Source organism: Sciurus carolinensis, chromosome 2, assembly GCF_902686445.1.
Source record: "Sciurus carolinensis chromosome 2, mSciCar1.2, whole genome shotgun sequence".
In the NCBI taxonomy this organism is placed as follows: Eukaryota; Metazoa; Chordata; class Mammalia; order Rodentia; family Sciuridae; genus Sciurus; species Sciurus carolinensis.
Window position 1 is genome coordinate 120263956 of NC_062214.1, and position 22445 is coordinate 120286400.

The following is a 22445-nucleotide window of genomic DNA, read 5'->3' on the forward strand; positions in this document are numbered from 1 at the left end:
AAGTCAAAATCAGGAAAATCTATTTTTACTTTAGCATTAAAACCAACCTAAAAGACATGGCTCGCTGGCCCTCTAACTAGGCTCTGACTGAGAGCGACCACCCTCCCCACACTGGACCCAGCACCTCAGCTACCCAAGGTCTGACTAAAGTCGCCAGCAGTGCTGTGGGTTGTAGGGTGGACATAGGACAGGAAATGACAACATCGGCCCTCCAGGAAGCCACTCATCTACTGACAAAAGTCAAGAAAAGGATAAAGCCAAGAATTAGAAGGAAGCACTTCAGCTCTACCAGCCTGCAGTGGAGCACTCTCTCCACGCAATCACGTCCCAGGCTCACAGTGACAAGGCCCAGGAGAGCATGGTAGCCAAGTGTGTGCAGTATCGAGACTGGGCAGAGAGGCTGAAGGATTACTTATGAAACAGAGAAACACGGCAAGAAATCAGTAAAAGAGAATCAGAGTGAGGGCAAGCGCAGTGATGGTGACAGCCAAGGGGATAATCCAGAGGAAAAGAAATTGCAAGAGCAACTGAGGGGTGCCATTGTGATGGAGAAGCCCAACATAGGATGGAGTGATGTGGCTGGGCTGGAGCGGGCCAAGGAGGCTGTCGAAGAAGCTGTCATTTGTCAATTGAATTCCCACCCTTGTTCACAGACCAGCGCACCCTTGGTGAGGGATACTGTTCTTTGAACCACCAAGCACTGGGAAATCCTACGCGGCCAAAGCTGTGGCAGCAGAGGTCAACAACTCTACCTTCTCTGTGGTCTCCTCAGACTCGATGTCTGAGTGGTTGAGGGAAAGTTAAAAGCTAGTGGAGAGCCTGTGTGAGCTGGCAAGGCAGCACGAGCCCTCAATCATCTTCATTGAAGAGCCGGATTCCCTCTGTGGGTCCCAGAAGGAAAAGGAGAGGGAGGTTATCCCAAAGATCAAAACAGAGTTCTTGGTCCAGATGCAGGGCCTGGGGAATAACAATGATGGGACTCTCATTCTTGTGCCACAAACATCCCCTGGGTGTTGGATTCAGTTATTAGAAGGAGGTTTGTAAAGCACATTTATATCTCACTGCTGGAAGAAGCTGCCCATACCCAGATGTTCTGATTGCATCTGGGGAGCACCCCCACAACCTCACAGATGCCAACATCCACAAGCTGGCCCAGAAGACAGAAGGCTACTCGGGTGCTGACATCAGTATCATTGTAAGATACTCTCTTATGCAGCCCCTCAGAAAAGTGCAGTCAGCAACACACTTCAGGAAGGTCTGTGGTCCTTCCCACACAAACCCTAGCATAGTGATTGATGACCCCTTGACCCCATGCTCTCCAGGGGACCCAGGGGCCATGGAGACGACTTGGATGGATATCCCTGGTGAAAAATTCTTAGACCTGTGGTTTGAATGTTGGACATACTCCTGTCTTTGGCCACCACCTGGCCCACAGTGAATGAAGAAGAAATTCTCAGAGGACTTTGGACAGGAGAGTTAAAAGCTTCTTCGCCATGGGTGAAAGCGAAGGTAGGAGGTTGATTGGGACACATCTACAACATTCCCTACATTGGTGATCAGACAGGGCTCCAGGGCTCGTCCTAAAGTCACTACAGTGTCTTCCCGCTGTCTGACCACTAGCCAGGGAGCAGGAAGTGAAGGGTCTCCATAGCTGCAGATGCTGTGCTGCCATCTGGCACACAGGGGATACTGGCTCTTCCTACTTCTCTCTCCTGAATGCCAACCAGTTCCTTTCTTTGCTCCTCCATGTCCTTATTTTTTATTTTTGTTCCCCTAAATTGATGCTGCTTTGATTTGTCTTGTTTATAAGGATAAAATCCCTGGAAGCGTCAAGGAGTAGTAACCAGTCCCCAGGGCCCTGCTCCTTTTATGCCCAAGTTCAGTTCCTTGGAAACAATCTGATGAGTAGTAAGAAAAGCCATTCCCACCCTCCTAGGTTTGCATCCAGGGCCCTGTGTCTTCCTTGCAAGAGGAAGAGATGGTTTCTGTGAGCACAAAGCTGTGCTGACAGCTTTATCAGGAGAGAAGGCAGGTGCATCTTCATTGCTGCCTTCCCCCCAACCCCTCCGCCACCCACCCACCCCCAGTGTAAGAACACTAAACCCAGCCACTGCCCTGGGTCCCTGTCCTGGAAATGGTCTAATAATTCCTTTTTCCTTCTTTTATTTTTCCCCTTTTCCCTTTTTGGAAAAAAAAATCTAAAGATCAACAGGTATATGAACAAGTGTTTAACATCAATAATTATCACAAAGTGTAACACAAGAATGAAAGAAATGAAAAGAAAAAATTAAAAACAGAATTATTACATAATCCACATTATCATTTCTGGATTAATATCCAAATGAAATGACATCATTATATCCCAAAAATACCTTCCCATATTCATATTCATTCCAGCATTATTTACACTATCCAATACATGGAAACAAGTTAAGTGTCCATTAGTGGATCCCACACAGACACAGACACACACACACACACACACACACACACACACACATACACACAATGGAATATTCTTTAGCCTTATAGAAAAATGAAAACTTGTGTTTGTGACAATATGAATGAATCTGGAGGTTGGTGGACTAAGTGAAATTAAAGACACGGAAAGACAAATACTGAAAGATCTCATTTATACTTCTAAAATAAGTCATGGGTGGGGTGGGGAGGTGGAATGGAAAGATATCAGTTTAAAGGTAGAAATACTCAGTTAGGATGTTGAATTTCTGGAGATCTATTGGGCAGCATGGTCACTATGGTTAATAATAATAGTGTCCTTTAAAATACCTAAGAGAGTAGATCTTGAATGTTCTTACCACAGATAAGTATACGAGATGATGACTGTGCTAATTAGTTTGACTCAATAATTTCACTATACATGTATATCAAAACACCACATTGTGCACCATAAATTTATACAATATTTGTCATTTTTTGTTGGCAAGGATGTGGGGGAAAGGTACACTCATACATTGCTGATGGAACTTCAAATTGGTGCAATCACTCTGGAAATCATTATGGAGATTCCTTTAAAAATTTGGAATGGACCCACCATTTGACCCAGCTATCCCACTCCTTGGCCTATACCCAAAGGACTTAAAATCAGCATACTACACTGATGCAGCCACATCAATGTTCATAGCTGCTCAATTCACAATAGCCAGATTGTGGAACCAGCCTACATGCCCCTCAATTGATGAAAGGATAAAGAAACAATGGAATATTACTCAGTCATAAAGAATAATAAAATTATGGCATTTGCAAGCAAATGGATGAAACTGGAGAATATCATGCTAAGTGAGATAAGCCAATCTCAAAAAATCAAACAAGTAAATGATCTCGCTGGTGAGCAGATGATGATACATAATGGGGGGTGGGAGGGAGGCAAGAATGGAGGAAGAAGGGACTGTATAGAGGGAAAAGAGGGATGGGACGGGTGGAGGGAAGGAAAAAAGTAATAGAATGAATCAAACACCATTACCCTATGTAAATGTACAATTACACAAATGGTATGCATCTACTTCATGTACAGAGAAACAAGTTGTACCCCATTTGTTTACAATAAAAATAAATAAAAAATAAAAAAATTTGGAATGGAACCACCATTTGACCCAGTTATCCCACTCTTGGTAAGTATCCAAAGGAGTTAAAATCAGCATACTACACAGCCACTACATCAATGTTTACAGCATTTAATTTACAATAGCTACGCTCTGAAGCCAAAGTAGGAGCCCTTCAATAGATGAAAGGATAAAGGAAATGTGGTATACATACACAATGGAATATTACTCCAGCCATTAAGAATAATAACCTTATGCCATTTGCCAGTAAATGGATGGATCTGGAGACTATCGTGCTAAGTGGAATAAACCAGTCCTAAAAAAATCAAACGTTGAATGTTTTCACTCATATGTGGAAACTAATTCACAATAAGCAGGAAGAGGGGAAGAACTGATATTATTCAGTAGATTAGACAAAGGGGAATAAAGGGAAGGGAGGAAAAAAAGGAAAGACAGTAGAATGAATCCAAAATAATTTTTCTATGCACATCTATGAATTCACCATAGTGAATCCCATCATTGTGTGCATACACAAGAATGGGGTCCTAATTAGAAGAAGATATATTCCATTCTTGTATAATTATATAAAAATGAATTCTACTGTCATGTACAACTAAAAAGAACAAATAAAAATTTAAAATTAAAAAATTCATCATTTTTTAGATCTTAATGAAACTAGAAGGGGGAAAATCACCCATTAAACCTATAGATTTTGAAATTGTAACCACACAGAGAAGTTGGTGGCTGTTGTACAAAATTGTTCAATTCCATGCAATATTGTCTCAGAATTTAGTCTTTCTGCTTTCTCCCAGAGAAATTGCAGTAATGTTCCTCACAAGATAGAAGATTGGTCAACATGGGAAACTGTGATTCAACCCCAAATTCTTTTAATTTTTCCTTCAAAACGCAGCCTGGTTCAGTCACATGAAACTATTCACCTTTTCTCAACCAGCATATCTACCAAGACCACAAGATTATTCTGAAAGATAAGCCCTTACTTCCTATTCCCAATCTCTGGAAAACATTATCTTCAAAGTTTATTAAACTTTGAATAACAAATAGCTAGAAGGTCTTGCTTTATATTATTAGCATTTGTTTTACATCCTTTTAGTTTGGTGGACTGCTGACAAAACTAATGCACTAGTAAACTTCTTAGGGATAATGACCTATTCATGTTTAGATTCTCTGAAGCAATGAAGAAGGGGTCCACAGAGAGGGGCAGGGCCATGAACTGTCAATTACCAGTTTGGATCCCCTTAGAAACAGAGATGATTAATAAGTGTTTAAAGCTTCTCTAGCAATTTGGTTACAGAGAAAAACAAATGCCTGCTGTTGCAGTCTACTAAAGTGTCAGTCCATGAAGCACTGCGGGGGGAAAACCTAAGACAATGTGACAGTCACAGCCCTGGAGAACTCAGCACAGGATCTGCAGGCTTAACCCCGTGAGGAGCACTGTGGTGTACTAGATAGCATTTGTTTAAACCTCTCTGAAAGTACTTACCACATTATATTGTAATTTTGATTTTATTTAAAGAAAAACACATAACGTAGTGGACAGAATATCAGCTTTGGGTTCAGAAAAACAAGATTTATTCCATGGTACAGTCACTGACAAGTTAATATTAGGCAGAGTATTAAACTTTTGTTTAATACTCAGTGTATTTATCTATTGAACAAATTAAAAATAATGTCTTCTCATTGTAGGGATAAAATAAAGATCATACTTGTGCATTCAGTATGTGGGTATTCCATATGTAGGTTTCAGTAACTATTAATATTACTTTGCTTTCTTTCACCTATCCCTTATAGTACTTAATGCATGAAATAAATGAATAAATAAAAAGAGATGGTATTTATAAGCAAATAGCATTAAAGTACCATATCTAAAAGATATTTTAAAATATATTAACTGTCTCATTCTAATGTTATAATAGATTATAACATTTATTCTTTTAGTGATCAACAATAAACTTTTAAATGTAAATTAATTTTCTCTTCAAGAACATGGTATTTCTTTCTCATTCTGACTACAAATGTAGCCCATTGTTAAGTTCTCCTTCTTAACTAGACTACGATCCCCATAAAGTTAAAGACTGCATCTGTGTTCTCCACAGTGTTTTCCAAACTTAGAATCACAACACTACACAATAGGGACACCTAAATATTTAATGAAAGATAGAAAGAGATGTATTTGGTTTCAGTAAAAACATAAGAAAATGCATCTAATTATATGATTGAAGAAGATAGGCAACAAGACCATGCAGAGTTCTGAAGTGACAGAGAAAAACAGAAAATAAGGCATTATAAAAATGAGTAGGAGTTACAGAAAAATAAGAAATAAAAAGATTAAAAAGAAAATTCAAAAAACTATGAAAATTGGAAATTACATGTATTCTGTAATTCTGAAGACAAGAAAGAAAAAGCTCACTTTAAATTAAGTAAGAGAGTTTCTGAAATATGATCTACACTGCTTTTTGGACACATTCTTCAGAAATTATAGGATTATAAACAAATTGTAGTTCTACATCTCCAGGAGTCTTTTAAGTACTCTGGGGCTCTTAGAAGAGTTTCTTCATCAGCTGTTAAATTTACTTGTCTTTGGATCTCTGATCCCATTAACTAGGTAAGAACCAAGAAAACAGAATGAGATGTAACTATGGAATTTGGATGTGCCAAATGGATGAGACTATATCCATCCAAATATCAGGGAATATAAAAACTCATAAAGCTAGGGTCATTACAGTTTTAAAGTCACTTAACACAGGGTCAGAATCCAAATCACAATCCAGAGAAAAGTCATACAAAGGTTTCCATAGATATGACACTTATTCACAAAGAAGTCATTAATAGATTCAGGGGGAAACTCCTGAAGGGAAGAGGTTACCACTATCTTCTCTTATAGACTGGCTGTACTTCGAAATAATTTTCTTAAGTGTATTAATTGCATTCATTTTTAACTAATTAAATAACTGTGATGTAAAAGACAAGACCTCTTTACCTTGTGTTGTAATTAATCCCTTTCCTGAGCTATTTAGAATTTAGTAATCCTCCAAAACATATTCCCAGACATTTAATCCTTATAAAGAGAAAAAATGAGTAATAGGGTTTTAAATATAGAGTTATCAGGTTAAATGGAATCTATAGACATCTCTCAGATTTAAACAAGGTGCTTCTTCCTCCTCCTTCGTCTAGAAATACTGTAAGTTCATTGTTTCCCTAAGTTCAAACGTCTATATTTTTCCTCTTCAAATTGCCACAAAATCATCTTTAAATCCAAGTAAACTCTAGCTCCCCTCTGGTTTAAGAACACCTCTACTTTTTGTTTATTAATGTGGAAAATATACATAATCTGTATCCTTTCCAATAAGTGCTTATATACATGAATAAACAAAGTCACTCTATAGCTTTCATTTTGCAAGAAAACAAACAATACTTTTGACATTTACTCTTTGATTTTCTTTCTCACTTACTTGCAACCCCAGAAAAATTCCAATTTGTCAACACTCTTTAAACTCTTCTCCATTCTTCTTATAATTCAGAGATAAAATTGATACCAAAGTTGGGCATGGTGGCATACGCCTATAATTCCAGCAGCTCAGGAGGTTGGGGCTGGAGGATCGAGAGTTCAAAGCCAACCTCAGCAATTGAGCAAGACCCTAAGCAACTTATGAGACCCTGTCTCTAAATGAAAATATAAAAAAGGGCTGAGGATGTGGCTCGGTGATTAAATGCCCCTGTTTTCAATCCCCAGAACCAAAAGAAAAAAGAACTGATATGAAAACTCTAATTCTAAACCAGAGAAGAAACCAAGGAAAAATCAACCTGGTAGCTTTAAGAATTATTTCGTTTTGAAATTTTTGACATCACATTCTCAAAATTATGTTACATTGGAAAATATTCAGCTTTGTGTCTATCGTCTCCATGTCAAATTTTACTTCTGTTCAGGTGTTTCTGAGACTCTTTTGCACTGGGCAAACTTGATAAGTTCCTAGTAAATTTGCTTCTAGTTTACAAAAGATAATCAGTCTATACCCATCTCTTTTGAAAAATCAATGGAAAAAAAATATTACCTTTGTTTTTGCTTGGGGGGGTTGTTGTTTGTTTTAGTTTTCATGTGTTGTCGTGTGCCATTTTTTGCCTGTTTATCAAGTGGTAGAGGATGTGATCATTGTGGTAATCATCATTTACAACAGAATGATTAATTGCAACCTATGCAGAGTCTAAAATATTTTAAGTGTTTAAAAGCTTTTAAAATTTTCCTAATATTTTTCACACTTTCCCAGGTACGATGTGGTTCAATTCTAGCTCAAAGTCAGTTAACCTTTTCCAATATGTTCATGAATTTTTTCACAACTGTTCTCCTGTGCTGTTCAATTCCTTTTCCTGGATATGACTTCCCTTTAGGCTGGACTCACACAGACCCTTTAGGATCTGACTCGTGTTCACAGAAGTTCCTACAACAGAGTCATGTCTCAAACTAAAGCCACACTTCCCATTGATAATTTGTTTCCATACATCCATTTTACCTGTACAAAAAGAACAGCATCTTCTGGGATTTAGATTTTCCTCTGCTCTCTAACATAAAGGGCCACATAACACCCTGCCATAGAAAGACATGAAGCTATTTTATACACCAGAAGAGACAGTGACCAAGTGACACCAGAAAAATACAATAGCTCATGGCTCAGGGATTTTTCCCTAGAGAATTTTTTTTTTTTGATAAGTGCAACCAAAGGATCTAAGAATGCATCATAAAATGCTAGTGATAAAGAGGGAAATAAAAAAAATTGGGGGCACTTTTTGCTACTTTGTTGTAAATATTGATAATTTCACACCACAATCGATCTCCAAAAATAGGAAAATATTAACTCAAAAAATAAAAAAATAAAAACTACAATCAACTCCCAAAAAGCCAGTGAGCTAAATTTTTGGTATCATTTAAGTAGTAAAGAATACTTATAACTACTACATTTTACTACAATAATATATTATGGAATTAAGGATGCATATGTGCATTTTGCTGTACAGAAGCTCATAATGAGATTTTAGGCAAAAAAATCAAGTCTATTGACTTTTCACTTTGTACCCTTTTACCAGTCAGGGCCCTGCCAGGATCAGAAATGGCACATTCAAGTTAGGTACCAAGAGAAGAGCTTAATGAAGGTGCACACTAGGGCACAACAGTGTTGCAAGTGGAGTTAGGACAAATAAAAGTTATCCTTTTACACTCTGCATCTGTTCTTGTCCTTTATCCTTGGGAAAACAAGGCTAGCAAACAAAATGAGAGCAGAAGAAATTTCACATCATAGAATGGTTATTATATAATTGCATAGTAATATAATATGTATGGTATATTATATAGAAAATCATGGAAGTCTGAGCCCACTGCACATGCAAGTTAATCTTTCCTTTCACACAATATACAAAGCCTTTTCTGCTCTAGAGCCACCTCAAAACTTGTAGCCTTAAAAATTTCCCAGTGGTATACATTGGCTACAAAGTCCAGAGAAATTCACAAATAATTGAGCCTCTTTCCCTGCATTAGACATTGCAAAGTGCAGAAACTTTAAAAGAGATATTCTGGCATGTCCCATATCAATCAGAAATGATTGGAACTGGAGAATCACGCTAAGTGAAATAAGCCAGACTCAGCTTCTCTCATATGTAGAAGCTAAAGCAAAGTAGGAGGGTGGGGGGAGAGGAGTTGGCTCTCATAAGGACAGAGGGAAGATCAGTGGAGTAAAAGAAAGAGATTGAGGGGAAGGAAGGAGGGATGAGAAAGGGAAGAAATGCAGAATGAATCTGACAAACTTACACAATGTATATGTATAAATATCCCACAGTGAATTCCACCTTTATGTATATCTATAAAGCACCAATTAAAAAATAGAAGATCAATAAAATAGAGGAATGGGAATAGGAGGAGAGAAGAGGAGAGGAAAACAGGAGGAACAAAAAGTAAAAAAGAACACAATCATAGATATGGACAATGGGTGTCTGAAGCAAAAAATTACTGTAATTAAGGGATAACTTGAACAGACTGATCAATAGTGCCACAGAAAGGGAACTCATGGACTTAGGGATGCTATGGAAAGGGAGTGGGGGAGAAGTGCTGGGAACTGCTATATTGTGTGCATATATGAATATGTGGTAACAAATCCATCAATATGTACAAATATAATGCACCAATTTTTAAAAAGGTGAAGGAAAAAAAAAGGAAAAGAAAATATGCCAGAATAGAGGGTGAGTCTTCAAATTTAAAAATTTGACTGAGTTCCCACAAGAGACCTACATGCGTTAGTTTGAAATTGAGGTCTGATTTGTTTGTTTAGGGTTCATATTAGCTATACGTAACGTTAGCATTCATTTTGACATAATTATAAATACACAGGAATACAGTTTGCTCCAGTTTAGTCCCCAGTACTTGTCCTTATCCTACCCGTCTTCTCTCCCCCTGTTCCCTTTCCTCTATTCTACTGATCTTACTGCTATTTATTTACACTTGTTTTCATTTTAATTAGTATCTTATTGATATATATATAATGGTGGGATTCACTGTGGTATGCTCATGTATGTACATAGGAAAGTTAGGTCAGATTCATTCTACTGTTCTCCCCTTATCCCATCCCTCCTTCCTCCCCCTAAATCCCCTTCTACTACCCCCTGACCTTTCTTTTATTTTGATAAAATCCCCCTCCGCCCTCCTCCTCCCCCTCCTCCTCCTCCTCCTCCTCCTCCTCTCCTCTCTCTCTCTTCTTCTTCTCCTCTCTCTCTTCTTCTTCTTCTTCTTCTTCTTCTTCTTCTCTTCTCTCTCTCTCTCTCTTCTCTCTCTCTCTCTCTCTCTCTCTCTCTCTCTCTCTCTTCTCTCTCTCCCACTCCCTTATTTTAGACTAGCTTCGCAAATCAGGAAACATTCAACTTTTTACTTTCTGACTGTAGCTTATTTCACTTAGCATAATAGTCTCCAGTTCCCTCCATTTACCAGCAAATGACCTATTTTCATTCTTTATGGCTGATTAGTACTCCATTGTGCTTTATCCATTCATCTGTTGAAGGGCACCTAGGTTGGTTCCATAGTTTCACTATTCTGAATTGTGCTTTATAAATATTGATGTGACTGGCATCACTGTAGTACACTGATTTTAGATCTTTTGGATGTATAATGAGGAGTGAGGTAACTGGGTCATATGGTGGTTCCATTCTTAGTTTTTTGAGGAATCTCCATACTACCTCCCAGATTTATTGCCCTAATTTGCAGTCTTACCAACAATGTATGAGTGTATCTTTTACCCCACATCCTCACCAACACTTATTATTATTTGTATTCTTAATAATTGTCATTCTTATTGGAGTGAGATGAAGTTTCGATCTGGTTTTGATTTGCATTTGCCCAATTGCTAGAGATGTTGAGCATTTTTTCATATATTTGCTGACCATTTGTATTTCTTTTTTTGAGAAGTGTCTGTTTAGTTTTTTTGCCCATTAATTAATTGGGTTATTTGGGTTTTATGTTTTGTTCATTTGTTTTTTGTTTTGTTTTTCGATGCTAGGTTTATTTTGAGTTCTTTATATATTCTGAATATTAATGCCCTATCTGAGGAGCAGGTGACAAAGATTTCTCCCCATTCTGCAGGGAGAAAAATGACTGAAAATAATTTTATTCATATATATAAAACTGTTAAAATGTTGGTATATTTCTTCTTAAATCTTCCTTTTTGCATTTAAAACTACATTATACAAAATAGATCACATGGTTCTATAATCTTGGTCATTGATAACATGATTTGTAAGTCTTTTCATGATGATAAATGTACTAACATGTAGTTCTTGGTGGCTACATGATAACCTATTTGTGAGACTTGGTCACATATTATAAACGTGTCCCGTATAATAGTTGGATCAGTTCAAACTTGTGTCACCAACAGTGAATTAGAGCACTAGTTATTCCCACCTTTGAAAACAAAGGATATATAATTAGCTTAAATATTAGTAAACCTGAAGAACAAAACATGTTACCTACTGATCCATTAAAACTCTCCCCTACTTTTGTTATGAAATATTAGATATTTACTAAATGGAAAACATATACTTGACTTACAAAGTATCAGATAAGCACTGTGTGAGCTTATCTGTTCATATTGTTGCATTGCAGTTTGCTTATTTGTACTTCTATTTAGCTTTCCATTATGAAAATACAATTCATTATTAATTCTCTTGTGGTGGACATTTCCCTGGTAGTTTTTTCTAGCAGGGACAGTATACATTCTTGTTTGTCTCCTGATGTGCAGTTTTCAGGGTCTTTCAGAACACAGTCACAAAAAATACAGAAACAAAAGTTTTTAAGACACAGGGAATGAGAATGTTCAGACTTATAACATTAGTATCAAATTGTATTTCAGACAGGTTGCATTAATTTATATTTACAGAGATTTCTTCATTTGTGCCAATCTTTTCCATTGTGAGAGTTATTAATTTTCCCCAAGTGAATACAAACTGGTATCTCATTGTGATCCTAATTTGTATTTCCTCACTATTAATAAATACTGTGTTTATAATGATCTTTGCTGTAATTGCTCCAGGTGTGTCTGAGACTTTTAGTAGACATCTTTTTCAGGTTAAGGAAATTCCCTTGTATATCATATTAGCTAATTTTTTTCTTTTAAATCTTAATAGGTGATGAATTTTATCACTTGCTTTTTATTTATGAGATGATCGATTTTTCTCTTTAATTAATTACATCAATGTATTTTTAAATTTTTATCAATCATATAATCCTAGTATTAAACACCATCCATGTTGGATTTTCTTTTTTTAACATCACTAAAGTTTGCTGTAGACACTATATTTAATATATATTACAAATACATTTATTTTTATATCTGCGTTTATGACTGAGATTGGCTAATAATTTTTCTTTCTCACACTTTTTTTTTTTTTGAACCAGGATTCAAACCCAAGGCCTCGTATGTGCTAGGCAAAAGTTCTACCACCCACCTCTAGCCCCAGCCATTTTATTTTATGTTTTTGAGACAGGATCTTACTACATTGCCCAGACTGGCCACAAACTTACAATCCTCCTGCTTCATCCTCCCAAGTAGCTGTAATTACACACATGTGCCAATGAACCTGGCTTTTATACTGCTTTTTACTGGTTTGGGTATGAAGGTTATGGGGTCTCATAGAATAAATTAGGGGTATATTCCCTTGTTATCAGGAAGAGTTTACATAAAATCAGAATTTCTTCAAAGTTTGATGGAACTACTTGCTTTAGTACAACTCCCTGAGTTTGGGGAATAGACTAGTTATTCAATTTCTCTAAAATTATAAGATTATTTTAGGTTTACTTTTTTTCTTGAATAAATTTCAAGATATTTTAGTTTTAAAGAATTTTTTCTCTCATATAATTTTAAAATTCATTGGCATAAAAATTTTTATAGCACTTTCTCTTTTAAAAACTCTGCTTCATCAAGTAGATATATATTCCTTTCTTGTTCTGTGTGTATTTGTGTGTGTATGCATTATGTGGGGGTATAAACTTTTATTTTCCTTGATCAAGTTAACCAGAGAATTGCCTAGTAATTAGTCTTTTCAAAAACCCAACTTCTGACTTTGTTGAACTTCTCTATTTCACTTTTATTTTGAGTGGTTTCAATTTTGCTCTCTGTCTTCTTTCTTTTAATTTATTCTATTCTTTTTCTAGCTCCTCATCTTGGAAAATGGGATAATTAATTTTTTGGTTTCCTATTTTCACATATGTGCATTTTCATTTTATACTACACAAGGTGAGTTCTAAGTATTTAAAAATAACCACAAATCCTTCATTGAAACACAAATGAAGAAATTCTAAAATGTCCCTGTGGACTGGACATGGTAACACAGGTTTGTAATCTCAGTGACTCAGGAGGCTAATGCCAGAGGATGACAAGTTCAAGGCCAGTGTGGGCAATTTAGTAAGACCCTTTGTCAAAATAAAAGAATTAAAAGGACTATGGATGAACCTCAGAGGTTGAGTGCTTGCCTTAATATGTGAGGCCCCTGGTTTAATCCCCAGGACTTCAAATGTGTGGGAATTAAAATTCTATATCCCTTTATAAACCTTTATTTTGTCAATATTGTAGTCAGAGACTAAGGTCTACCTGAAGCTAATTCCTTGAATATATGTTAAGACTACTTTGTTCTCTTACTTGGTCAGATTTTGTAATTGCTCCATGTGTGTTTGAGAAAAATGTGTATTCTCTCGTTGAGTATATGAGTTCTGTATATCTCAATTATATCATGATTGTGGTTCAGTCATTAATTTTGTTCATGATTATTCAAATTAATTCATAACATTACTATTTTTGTCTGCTTGACTTACAAATGTAAGTGTAAGAAATGTATCAAGTTTTCTGTTATGTCGTATTCCATCAATGTTGCATAAATGTCACCTTTGAGCAAGTTTTTCTTCATGTGTTTTGAGATTATGAATTATATGTGAATTTAGAATGTTCTTGGCAAATCGAACCTTTTATCATGTAGTAATACTCTCTCCTCCTAATGCCTTTCAATTTAACTTATTTATTGCCTGCTATGAACATAGCCATGGTAATTTTCTTTTTGTTGTATTATTTGTTTCAACTTTGTCTATATTTGTTTTTAGATATATATCTTGTTAACAGCATACAAATTTGGATTTGGGGGGAGAAGCAGGTGGTGGGTATTAAACCCAGGGGCACTTAACCACTCAGCCACATCCCCCGCCAGTTTTATTTTTTATTTTGAGACAGGGTCTCACTAAGTTGCTTAGGGCCTCCACTAAGTTGCTGAGGCTGGCTTTGAACTTGTGATTCTCCTTTCTCAGCCTCCAGAGCCACTAGGATTACAGGCATGCAATACCAAGCTTGGCATATATATAGATTTTTAAAGCTAATTTTGACATTATCTACAAATACGTAATGACCAAACTTACTTCATTGAAGATCTTATGACAGCTGCTCATTGGTAGAGGTTGCATCTATAAATGACCAAACATTTTCATACAGGTATTGGTTGTAAAATTATTCTAAACTGTATCAGAAATCAATAACAAAGTCAATTTTTAAATTAATTTTTATTTCAATTATGCAAATTAATGGGTTGCCATGTGATAATTCAATACCTGTATATGTTGTCTAATGATCAGAGCTGGGTTATTAACATTTCCATCTCCTTCAATAATTTTTTTAATTTAGATTAACACAAAATAATTATACATATTTACAAGGTATAATGGTGTGATATTTCAATACCAATATACAATAGATACCCATCAAATCATGGTAATTAACATTTTCATCTCCTTATCATCACTTTACATTTGGAGGCTTCAAATGCCTCTCTTCTGGTTATTCATAAAATATATAGTAAGTTATTGTGAAATGTAGTTACCCTATTGGGCTACAGAACACTAGAACTTATTGTTATCTAACTATGTTTTGTTATTTCTTATTCCACCTCCATTTCACCCTTCCTAGACTCTGGCAACCTCTATTCTACATTGAAATCAAATGTCTTTAGTACCTACATATGAGACCAAACATGCAGTGTTTGTCTTTCTGTGTCAGACTTATTTCGCCTAACATAGTGTCCTCCAGTTACATCCATTTTCTTGCAAATGACAGAATTTCATTCTTCTTTATGGTTGAATAGTACTCCATTGTGTACAGAAATCAAATTTTCTTTATCCATTCATCCACTGACGGGCATCTTGGCTGATTCCATACCTTAGCTTTAGTAAATAGTGCAGCAGTAAACTTGTGTTCAGGTATCTCTTTTAAATGCTGATTTCATTTACTTTGGATTTATACCCAGAAGTGGGATTGCTGGACCATATGGTAGATCTATTTTTAGTGTTTTGAAGAACCTCCATACTGTTCTGTACAGTGACTGTACTAATTTACATTCCCACTCACCCTGGATAAGAACCCCTTTTCTCCACATCCTCATCTGCATTTGTTCTTTTTTGTCTTTTTGATGATAGTCATTCTAATGGAGACCCATATTTTTTAAAACAACTATTAAGTATTGACTACCTGTTCTGCATAGTGAGCCTGCTTTCTTGTCTTTACTGGTCAGGTTATGAGAGTGTGTGGGGTGGTCCAGTTGATCAGCCGTAGCTCTTTGTAAGAGTTAACATGAGACAAAAATCCCTGAAGAATGATGGCAATAACAGAATCAGAGGGAAAGATCACAGGACTGTGAGAGAAAAGGATAAGACCCTTTATTCAATATGGTCAAGGAAGGTTTTCTGGAAAAGTTATATTCATTTGAAAATTGTATGACCTGACAATTCCACTTCTACTCCAGTAATTAGCACTATCAGGTGCTGATGTGAGGCAAAAACTCTTTAAATTCTCTGATGGAACACTTCTGTAGTCTGAGGTTCTGGGTTTGGAGCCTTGTGGGACTGCAAAGCATCTTTAACCCAAAATTGCCAATGCTTTATGTTCATTTCTCATTTCCCAGATCCTCATTGAAGATGGTGTTTTTGTCATGAAATCTCTAGTTAGTTCTAGAATTGGTACCCTTTCTCCTTCCAGCTCTGCTTCTCAAGTATTCTAAAGTGTTGGATTTCTCACCAGCTACTTCTATTGACTTATTTTGAAACAAAAATATTTCTGTCCATCCTTCTAGGCACCATTTCATTTGGTGTCCTAAGTTCCTTTTTTCCTTCTGTTATTTTGTCCTTTTTATTCCCTGGATGAAAAACAGTGTGGACTCTGAGGTATATTTCCCAGGAGAATCCAATCAAGGGAGGACTGACTATTCCCTAGACTCACTGTTATCATTTGGTCACCAACAGTCAAGGTTGCTAATTAGAATATTTTGTACTTGAGGAAAACAACATAGGCTTTTTGTATTAGAAAAGGTTATGATCTGTCACAATGTGAAATTATCCTCCTCTAAATCTAGAAAAACACACCCACTTCAAGTCCTCTGTGTAAAATGTATGTAAATCAAATCCTTCACCATTTCTAGACATTAATTCAACCTGTTTTTGAAGAGTGGATCTACTTTCAATTATTACTCAGTAGTTATCTCCTTTCTTAATTTAACCCACAATTTAATTCTTATTTGACAGGTTTGTTTCACATGTTTTCTTCAGAAGGCACAGAGAAGAATATAAAGATGATATAATTATGGCTTTTGTTAAAGGTATTGGAGAAGATTTTTTTTTTTTTTTTTGGGGGAAGACAGTAAGTTGAATCTTGAATGAAGGGTAAAATTTCAACCAGAAAAGGTCATTCCAGAAAGAGAAAACAACATGATATTTTCATGTTTTCTCTTTCATATTCATTTCTAGTTTCCTACTCTACATTTCTTTTTAATTTTTTCATGGTAGATAAATTCATAATTGTATTTTCAGTTTCTGTGTAGTCTACACTCCCAATTTCTATTATTTAGTTCTCAACATCGCTCAACTAATCCCTATTTTTCTTCTTAGTTTTTTTTAATTTCTCCCAGATTTTTGACAAAACTGATCTACCATCTGCAGAGAATAGATTAGGTTCTTTGGTCTGACTCAGGTAAGAGAGAGAGAGGTCTGGTTCTCACTGCCTGTCTTTGCAAACTGAATGAACATTTCATATTTGAGTGTGAATCATTTGGATTCATCTGTTTTTTCTTCATCTTCTTTTTTATGTAAACCAGACAAAGCTGACAGTGAATAGTAAGCCTCAATTCTCATGAGAAATGGCCTCAAGAAGCTAGGATCTAACACAGGCAATGTTTTAGCAGTGAAGTGCTAACTCGTTTTGGGCAATGGAGGCTAGGTAAGAGAGAGATATGGCAGCCCAGAATAGTCAGGAAGCAGCACAGTTAGGAACATAAATAACTAAATTTAAATATGATGAGAGTTGAACTTGCATAAGTCCAAGCAACTGCACTGATTTCCTCCCAACACCTCACGTAGAACTGGCTCAGCATGTGAATGGTTTATCTGAAAAGAGTCTAGAAAGGATGATTCTGGAGGGTAGGAATCTAGAGGAGACCAAATCTGTGAGAAAATGACACAGTGGAGGTCTTTAGACTGCCAGAGGAAGGTCTGAAGGCGGAAAATAAATAGGAGTAGACGGCTCTGTAAAAAGGGATGGTAGAGGAGGAGGAGATGTGTTGTAGATAACAAAAACCCACTTTGCCTAGTATGAAATCTTATCAAGTTTTATCAAGTTACTCTGATAGTAAAAGACACTTCCTCAGGTACCTTAGAAGTATCTTTGACTTTAGGTTGTTAGTGACTTAGAGTAGTGTAATGAAAAACACCTGGCAACTGGAGTCAGCTTGTTCTTGAGTATTTTTCTTTAAAGAGGAATAACATATGCATATTTTAAAAATTTATAAAAGTAGAAAGTAGCAACTGTAGAAGTACAAATGCATATTAGAAAAAAAATTTAAATAGAAGACAGCAACTGTTACAAATTTTGACATTTCCCTCAGATGCTTTTTTTATCCACTTCAATTTTTTTTTTAATTGCAAGAATTGGGCTTGAGTTTAACACTTGGCTATGCAAAATCAGGCAACTAATTTTTCCTCCTTCAGCCCTTATTTTCTAGTGTGTGAAATATGGACCATTCCTCATCGATTATTTTGCAACAAAAGACATGAAAGACTTTTGGAGTCTATAAATGTTTAGGAACAAAGCAAACTGACTTTATAAATTTTAATACTTTTTATTCTGAAAGAAATGGCTTAAAGTCAAAAAATAAAAAGCAGCATTTATAATAGGGCAGAACTTTTTAAAAAATTGTCTTCATTGCAATTATGAAGGAGAATAAGAACATTCTCAATTGAGATGAGTTCCTACCTGCCAGGGCTAATCACAGGGACTAATGATATTCTGAAATACACTACCTTGATCTCCAGAAGATATGCTACCACTGTAATATATTATTAATGTTTCCTAAAGCCAACATAAGATCAGAATTAACAGAAACACAAACTATAGATTCAGGAAATTGATTATAATCAATTATTAAAATGTTTTAACCAAGATTCATTGAGAAAATGAGGTGTAGATACTAAAGAGAATCAAAGGACTACTAATATTTAAAAAGTACTAAGAATGAGATGCTATATTGCTAGAAATAAAGTTTATTTTTTTCTGAATATCATAAGATTAGGGAAATGGAACTAGTTTTTTATTAGATGGCTGTGTCAGTGACCAGAAGATTTAGTTGATGACTCCTTTGGAATTACTTCATATTAGAAAAATGTCAATATCTGGTACATAGTAGTAGTTGCCATCTCTACTGGATTTAGCAAAAGTAAATGGTCCTAAATAATCATCCTAAGTAAATTATGCCTGAAGGTATGAAGTGGAGTGAATAAAACCACTTATGAAACAGGCAACAGATTGCCTAAACAGGCTTTATCAATCAGACTTCTGCATGTATTTAGAGTTAAGTTGTACACTCAGTCCTGATCTGTTCTCTGACCTCCAGGCATTGATGATTTGTGTCCTTCCCTATATTAATGACACTAGTTAGAATTCTTATTTGAAGAGGTGTCTTCTTTAATTTCAGCCTGTAGAATTAGACATTACCATGGGGAAAGATGACAGTCTGTGCACATCCCTCCATTTACAGTATTTCTCTGGAACTAGGAAATAGAGAACAGTCAAAAATGATGCAGAGAGATCATAAGGATGAAGATTTTGCTACTCGTATTTACTGATTCTCATAAGGCTGTTTCAGAAACATAGAGGAAGCTGTCAGACTGTCAGAAATTAAGAAGGAGGTCATGGATGGGCAGTGGAGCAGATGGTATTAATGCTGAATAAGTATTTCTTAAAAATAGGAGCATACAGGGAAATAACTCTGGAAATATGGTATATAGCCAAATTATAGTAGTACAACTTCTAAACATTTTTTGATGATACTAGTTATATAATTAAAGTATTACTTAAGAAGAGTGATTTTTGGGTCATATTCATGCTAGATGGGGAAAAGTAAACTATCCTGAATTACAGGAATTCAGTAATCCATTCAGGAAAGCAAATGAGAGATTTAAAAGAAGCAGAATAGGTGAGATGCTTATAATAACACATCTGAAAGAAATGTCGTATCAGACAGTAGAGATAAGATTGAGTTTTGTTGTGGTCATATAAAACTTTACATGAATATGATTAATATACAAGCACCTAGGTGATAGTGCTTAGTACACTGTAGTAAATATGACTATATTGTTTAGGAAAGAATTAGGGGGAAATGGTACATTCATGCAGATTCAGTCAGCATTAATATGTTAGGGATATGACTAGACCTTCCATATACTCATTCCCTTTCACACAGGAATAAATCCTTTGGGGAAGGTATAAAAACTGAAGAGAAAGTCCCCTAGGAGAAGGGAAGAAGGCAAGATTTTAAATGACGTTCTTATGAAGGATGAAAACCAGGACATGCCAAAAGGAGGAATTTGGGAACTAGAACTACCAGGAGAGTTTAGTGAAACGAAGCATGTATATAATGCATCATTTTATCTAACATCTATTGCATTCTCACCATGTCAAGTACTGTTTTGTTTGTTTTTCTGTTGTTTTTATTGTCATTTTGTGAGGTTGGGTTGGACTGGGTTGAGTTTTCAGCCCTGAAGATTGAACCCAGAAGGTGCTCTACCTGAGTCAAATCCTTAGCTTTATTTCATTTTGAGACAGGGTCTTGCTAAGTTGCTGAGGATCCTGCTAAATTGCTGAGGCTGGCCTAGAACTTGTGATCTTCCTGCCTCAGTCTCCAGAGTCACTGGGATTATGGGCATGTGTCACCACGCCCAGCTCAAAGGCTGTTTTAAGTTCTTTACCCACAGCAAGTTTGTTTCTTGTAGTATTGGGGATCAAATCCAGGGCTTCACCCAAGCTAGACAAACACTCTACCACCAAGTTACACTCCCAACCCTGAAGTATTTTTCATTTCAATGTAATGGATGCATATATTGAGATATAATGAGATGAAGTAACTGGATTGATAGGGTAAGTGATGGAGTTAACCCAGCAGTTCAGATTGTGATTCTTCATTTTAAACCAATACATTACATTTGTCTTTCTAGATCATTGAATGTAAGAAAGAAAATTAACAAACTACTTTACATAAGCTGCATAGTGCCCCAAATTTAGATTTAGACAAAAGATTAAAATGAATAAATTTTGTTTTAAATTCTAGCTTTTTATCTCAAAGAGATGTCACTTGCTTTCAAGATCAGACTTCATTGTGACAGAAAATATTTGAAACGAGTTCAATTATAAGTTTGGCCTCTTAATCATATTCTTAAGATAATTTTTCTTTGAACATTTCATCACAAAGCAATAAATAAGAATATTGTTATTGGAGCTATAGTTTGCTTCCAACACTAATACCATGATCTTTATGAATTTCACAGATGTGCAGGTACTTTTCTATTGTAGAACTCAAGTTATTCCAAAAACATTTGACAAGAAGTCTACACTGTGTTAAATTGGAGAGATAAGAGTGAAAATTACCCAACCGTATATACTGAATAAATCTTGAAATCAGAGAGTTGATTTGGATGACTTCCAAAACTCTTGTGAAATCCTTTATATGCATGAAGAACAGAGTAAATACACATAGTATTAGGCTGATCTATGATACAGGACTGCTGCAAGAAGCAGATACTAATTTTGATAAAACACAACAATAGTATGTAAGGAAACTCAAGTGAAAGATGGACTAGACTCTCTGGAGCTCAACAATTCAGATATAGACTTTAAAAAAAAAAGCATGATTATCACTGAAATTCAAGCCAAGTCTGGAAATTAAGAAGCAAGTGGTATCTTAAAGTGCATATCCTTAAGATAATGAGACAGAAATTTTTCAAACAGAAAGGATAGATTCAGGAGGCATGAAGTGCAAAACCAATAGTAGTTCCAGAAAGACTTTTTAAATTTTTTTTTTATTTGAACTGAGGAGAGGAGGTAAGAAGGAGGGAAAGACAAATACTCTGAAGTTCTCAATTTGGTTGATGTGGTGGAAAGCTAGGAAAGAAATAGATCATACTGCTATGTGCACTAGTTGGTCTCTTATTTTAAAATAATAAGAGAAAATATGTAATGAAAAAAGAACAGAAAAGTACACAGGACTTCCATGTTAGTAAGAGGGTAATGAGATGCATATGGTCTTAAAGCAGCAAAAATCAAAAATCAGAAAGCTATCTATTTGTTGATGATATGATTGCAAACCTAGAAAACCTAAAATAGTTCAGGAAAAACAGAACTCCAGAATGTTGTAAGGTACCCACCTATTATGAAATAAATGAATAAATAAACAATTTTCTCCTTTTCAACAGGTTTCAATTTTGAAGCATTATTTCCATGTCAAATCAGGAAGTATAAGTCTGTTCATTCCCTGATAGCCTTCTTAAATTCTTAAGTAACTTGTTCACATTCTACATTCCCGATGATACACTAGAGACCAAGCTAAATCTGAGGCTACATGTTTAAATGACACCCAAGACCAAGACATGGGAAAAGTTTCTGGGCTTAGTTCTCTGTGACTCGAGCACAGGGTAAATGGATGGAACTGGAGAATAATATGCTAACTGAAATAAACCAATCCAAAGAACCAAGGCTGAATAATTCAACTTCCCTTTGTATTTCTTTTCTTCATTCTTCCATCCATTTCTTTCTGTTTTTATTTATTTTTTCTTTCTGGTTTTAAAAATACATTTAACTTTTAAGAAATGTCTGTTTGCTCTTTGCCTAGGCTCTGTCTTTGTGTAAACTTTATATGGAATCTCATAGTTTTTTCCTCTGAATGATCCAATAAATTCTCTTTTGGTTTTTCTCTTTTCCTTAGAAATTTGTTTAGTCAAGTGCACCATCATTTCTTTTCTTATTCTTATCTGTCTTTGTTTTTGCT

At 35.7% G+C, this 22445-nt stretch overlaps 1 pseudogene; it reads left to right on the forward strand.

Moving 5' to 3' along the window:
- Window positions 1-194: 194 nt before the first annotated feature.
- On the forward strand, window positions 195-1480 carry LOC124978158 (vacuolar protein sorting-associated protein 4A-like; annotated as a pseudogene).
- Window positions 1481-22445: the final 20965 nt, after the last annotated feature.